This window comes from Primulina huaijiensis, chromosome 6, assembly GCF_012295235.1.
Source record: "Primulina huaijiensis isolate GDHJ02 chromosome 6, ASM1229523v2, whole genome shotgun sequence".
In the NCBI taxonomy this organism is placed as follows: domain Eukaryota; kingdom Viridiplantae; phylum Streptophyta; class Magnoliopsida; order Lamiales; family Gesneriaceae; genus Primulina; species Primulina huaijiensis.
The window spans coordinates 11,705,628-11,711,778 of NC_133311.1; positions in this window are offsets into that span (position 1 = coordinate 11,705,628).

Sequence of the window (6,151 nt, forward strand, 5' to 3'; positions counted from 1 at the left end):
CATCGATCTACAGCTAATACGAAAGTCACAATTGAGGATCTGAATTCAATAAAAAAAGAAACGTATACGTATATGATGAAAGAGAATATGATATGATATGTTAAAAGGAAAATGTTAAAGTTTATGTTCATGAAAAGCTATTTTATTAAAATTATTTTCATTGTTGCTTGTGAATGTATCTGTATTACTTGCTATCATGGTTAAGGCCAGTTTGCTGAGTCAATAGACTCACTAGGTGTGATCGTTGAAGGTGAGCATGAGATTGATGTTAATGGAGGTCTTGATGGTTGAACTAGCTGGACTAGAGGTGCACACAACCCGAGGACAGTCGCTAATTTTCTGTAATTAAAATAAGTTTATGATTTATGATTACTTAAAGATTTTTTTTTATGACTTATGATGATTTTAAGAGGTTTTTAAAAGGATTTTAGAGTTAAGTTTATTTTTGAAATAATGTTAGTTTAGGTTGGTTGACGTTTTACGATTTTATGCTTTGAATTACTTTCTTTTGGATTTTCAAATAATAGTTTGTTGGTTTATTTTTAAATGGTGCAAAATATTCATATTTTAAAAGCTTAGTGTTTTGGCCGAATGAATTAGAAAGAAAAAAAATTTAATATATTTTAAAGAAAAACGAGTAGTGAACGTTTAATAGGTATACCAATAATCTGGGACAATTGCATTGGAACTAAATTTATTGAGTATTGAAATGCTTAAGACATTCTATGGATTATGGTATGCAAACCCTAGATATCCTCAAGTTCTTTAAGTATGTACGTATGCTAGTTGGATATCCGATTCAGAAGATCATGCATCTACAAGTTGATGTATTTGACGAATTGGTGGGGGAGCCATATCTCGTCCAAAAATCAAACTTGTATTGTTGATTCCACAATCGCGTCCAAGTTTATAGCTCCTGCTTCGTGTTCTATGGAACTATAATGGCTGAGAAACCTTTTGACGGAAGTTCATTTGTGGTCGAAACTGGTGCTTCAAGTTGCTATATGTTGTGATAGTGAGGCTACACTATCAAGGGCATATAACAATATTGACAATGGAAATTTGATGAATATTGGATTGAGACATAGTCCAGTTAGAAACTTGATAAACGAGGGTATCATAACTGTAGACTATGTTAAGTCAAGTCTTAACTTGGCTGAAACTTTGACAAAAGGCCTTGCAAGGGATCTAGTTTTGAGAACGTCAAAGGAGATGAGACTAAACCCAAATCACTAATCATCAATAGTAGAAACTCGACTCAACTTTGGATGATTTCCAAATCTCGAGTTCAATGAGCAAAGATACTATATGAATGATTAAACACTTAATTTATCACATGGGGAGTGCTTGATTCACGTAATGGAATGGTTAAGAAAATATTATAAGCTTTGAATGGTGTAATAAAGGGCAATCGTTTAGAATATTTAGTTATGTGGGTATTCTTTATAAAATCCACTTATGTGAATATAGGTTGTGTCATCTCCACTTGTGGTCAAGCTAACTACATAAATATTCATGAACGTGTCTCTTATATGAATACCGATGGTAAGGAAAAGTCCATGTGTGAGATCGCGACGGTTAATAGAATAAGGTCGTTGGTTCATAGTTGGTCTACCAGTCACCTTGGGTTATCATTTGAGATGTCTTCATTATGTGAAGTTTCAAAATCATTGGATACCTTTATTATGCATAACTTGTAGCTTGATAATATAATTCGAAATTTCAAAACTTCATTTCAATGAAAATGTTGGAGGACTATTGGTGATTTCCTTAAAAAAATGGAAGACAACATGTTGAAAATGACAGAATGAGCCTGAAGGTACCAAAAAAATACCTTAGAACCAAAGTGGGAAGAACCAAAAATGAAGAAACCAGGAACTTGGTACACCACGAGGTGAACAATTGTGTCAGTTAATTGAGTTTCTTCAGGTCTGATGCGAACATAGACTATAGTTCATGGTGTCCCTTTGTTGTTTTACCTTTTTTATGATTCAAATAGAAGGTTATCATCCAAAAAATGTATCATATCATAGTGAATAATTTAAACATTATATACAAGGAATCATTCATCATGTCCAGAAAAATTACACATATCTAACAGTGAGAAATTTATCTACACTCAAGTTCTTCATCATTTTTTGCAACAATTGTTTTTGTAATGCTCGTTCTTCCCTACAAATGACTTACATTTACTATCTTAATTATGACTTTTAATAGTTATATTATGTGATTCATGATATTTGGTTAAATTATGTCTTTACATCTTAATGGATCCCAACCCCTCAAAAGACAACGGTTTTATGTTTTGGATAAAACCGTTGTTAAAAACATACGACAACGGTTTTTCACAAAAACAGTTGTCGTATGTGAGTTGTTGTATGCAGAATTTCTTGTAGTGTCCTCATGTATTGTGATATTGATGTCATTATGACTTAGTTTCACGATGCGTGGTGATATTGTTAACTAATGATAGGCATAGCATGCTTGAACGTATGTAATATCATATCTATAAGGTTCTCGGCATTCATGTAAATAAAAGAGTCGAGGTGTTGGTTGTAGTAATTAATGATGCAAGCACATGTTGGGGATTGAGAACGGAGGAGTTTATGATTGAGAAATATGAAGAATATTGCATACAAGGGGCCTAAAATGATAGTAGGATAAAGTGATGGAAATGACAAGTTTGGAAGATTATTTTACAAGCAAAATCGAGCTTGATGCACCTTAGATATTGAGGCTAGGCGCCTAAAATAGTCGAAATAGATGAAAATTCAAGGAAAAGGCACCTAGTGCCTGACCCTACACAGATGAGGCGCCTCAGCGCTTTTCAGCCCTAAAACACAAATTTTCAGGTATAAAATTGGGATTTCTGAATTTATCTTTTATTTTATCACCATCACTGTAATGTCCCGAAAATTCGAAGGTCCACGCGAACCACATGCATACAAGTTATTAAATTCTTTGTGTATTTCAAATAATTGTTTTAATTGCATAAATTAATTATGTTGTGCATGTTGACATGTTTAAAATATACTTTTCTACATGGTTGGATTAAAATGTATTTTTAAATCTTATTCGAGTTGCGATCGAGGAACGGAGACCGAGGACTGAAAAATGGAAAATGTTTTTATTGAATAATTTTTTTTGATTGTTTAAAATATGGTTGATGCTTTTTCTTATTTTTGAAAATAAGGAGTTTTGAGGTGATTTTATACGTCGGGACATAATTTTTATTGGTGTTGGATTTTCAACAAAAATACGAACGTTTTCACAATAAATTCACAAATTTTATTAAACAAAATAATTGTATTAAACACTAATGGGCCTAATTAACCTTGTTAATGGGCCTAAGCTTTTGTTAGTGATTTAATTAATATTTAAAGTACAAATCCTACCCCATATCAATCACAAACCCACGCCCCACTCCCCTAAAACATTCAAACTCTTTCTTTCAAGCTTTGCACGGCACACACCATCAAGATCAAGAGGAAAGCTTCGAAATTCTTCAAGGTTTTCAAGTCATCGTCTTCTTGTCATTGTTCTTCGATTCTTCAACAATAATTCGTACGTTTTATACGCAAAATCATGCCATATTCTTCCCTTTACTCATCCATCACACCATAGTATTTAATTGATCATGTTTTGAATGAAAACAAGCCACACAACTTATTATTTTCGTAATTATGCATATGCATGTGTTTAACTCTTGATTATTGATTCAAAAATATGATTTTCTTGTATCTAAAGGGAATGCCATGTATTAGGATGTCAAGGGGCATGTTTTACACGAGTTGTAGGGTCCTAGCCACGCACTCAACACTGCACACGATGATAGAACACAAGCTGGAACCATCTTTCTGTTATGGTATTCGAGGGGCACGGTTTAAGGGAGGTTGTGGCTAGGCCTGGTCTCGGCTGGGACCAAGGCGAGCTAGGGTCACGAGAAGGGTCAGAGAAAGAGTCCTAGCCATGCTAGGACTCGAGTCGAGGGCTGGGGAGGAGTCCTAGCAAGCTAGGACTCCAACCCGAGAAGCTTCAAGGGATCGCGCATGGTGCAGCTTGCGCAGGAAAGAAGGGGCTCGGCCAGGGGGCTTTGGGCTGGGCTAGGTCAAGTCCTTAGGGTCCTAGGAGGGTGCACGAGGGGCTGGTTCAAGGGATAGTTCATTGTCTAGGTCCTAGGCGCGTTTACAAGGAGTCCTATGCCAATTGGGGTTCTCGGCCATGCAGGTGCTGAAGTTGGGGCTTTGGTTCTGGGCCTAGGGTCAGGTCCTAGAGGTGCTATGGGTTCACGAGCGTCTAGGGGAGGGCTGGTTCGAAGTTGTCTCAGGCCGGTTCGAGCATGGCTCGGTAAAAATCGAAGATGGCTCAAGGGTTTTTGTTCGAAAATAGGGTTTTTATGGTTTAAAAGTTGAAACATGGCTCACGGGGGTCGAGTCGTGGTTCACAAGGGCCAAATAATTACTAAAAGTCTAAGTTTTTAATATAGGAATTTTATATTAAAGTTTGGTTTAATTCGGGATTAAAACTCATTAATATGTTGCATTTAAAGAATAAATTAAAAGCTATCGATTTAAGCCAAATAAAAATATGAGAAAATTAATGTAAGCTTAAATAATTATTTGCGGTGGTCTAGAGTCGACGGAATTAAGAAAATGTCAAAAGCGTGAAATTTTACGTCTAGGGATAAAACGGTAATTTTACACCCGAAAATTATTAAACGTCATAGTAGTGTCCTGAATGCTGTTTTATATGATAATATGATTATTTTAATTGTTTATGGATTTTATGATTTAATATGTTAAAATGTTTATTTTAAATGTTTATGGATTTTTATGATGAAACGATAACGGTAAAAAATATGTTGCATGCTTGATTTAAAATAAAAATGTTATAAAGTGATGAAAATACGAAACGTTGAAGGAAGTGAAGTAATTGTGACTAATACGACGATACGATTGGGGATGTCGTGAGGGAAAAGGAAACTCGTTTACGGGAGAAGGCCCCAGAAGGAGCTCGAGTTCAAGTTGTAGTCCGTGCAAGAAACGAACAACCGAAAATAGGTGCGTACGACATGTTTTGTGCCATGAATCCCCCACCATTTGACAGAGAGACGACCCTACAATGGTGGAGGAATGGATAAAATCCTTGGAATCCATTTTCTCTTATCTTCATATGAACGTTGTGGATTGTGTGAGTTGTGCCAAAAATTAAACGAGATATGAGAATGTCAAAAGCCCCAGATTATTGTGGACAAAACCCTAATGGCAGAACAAGATCATAAGGAAGATATTGAAAGATCAAGGCAACAAATTAAGACGACAAGAATTTATGTAGAAGGGACCAGCTAGCCGACACAAGAAATATAATGACTGAGACATGTTTCGATTCCAAAATCGGTAGGTACCGTGGACTCACGGTTTAATTCCGATTCCTGAAATTAAAGAACCAGAAATGTGCGGAAATTGAACCGTAAATTAAAATTTTAAAATACTCGTCAATTTATAATAAATTTGTGAATCATCTTAAATAATGATATCAACTTTTAATTTGATATAAAAATCACCATAAATTTTTGTCCTTTTATTAATCTTAAAATATAAGTGAGAAAAAGATCCTTCGAATAAGATCATTAATAACATAATGTTTTTCAGTGCTTGAATTCATGTTTCAGCATAATATAATTTTAACTTGCAAACTTTCCATAGAAATTAGGCTTTTCCATAACTTCCATCATAAAATTGATGATAATAACTGAATTTATAAAAAAAAAATTTGAATTTTTTAGGGAATTCAATGTTAAACTAAAACATTTAGGAAACAAATTCGTAATTAGTGCACTAATTTTTCAAATGTGGTTTTTCTTTAAAGATTAGGTGTTAACGCATAATATATAATTCAGAAACTTTAGATGCTTGTTCAAGATTAGACCCGAGTAATTGGGTTTTTAGTGTAGTTACCGGATTTCATTAAAAATAAACAGTTATTCAAGAAATAATTTAATTTTCCACTTAATATATAGCTAAAAAATCAACACATTTTTTCTTCAGGCTGCTACATGAAATGTACACGTGCTTGAATTTGAAATAGACAGAAATGTTGATGAATGGAATTTACCAAACATGTTTGAATTTGAACTTGACAGAAATGTAAA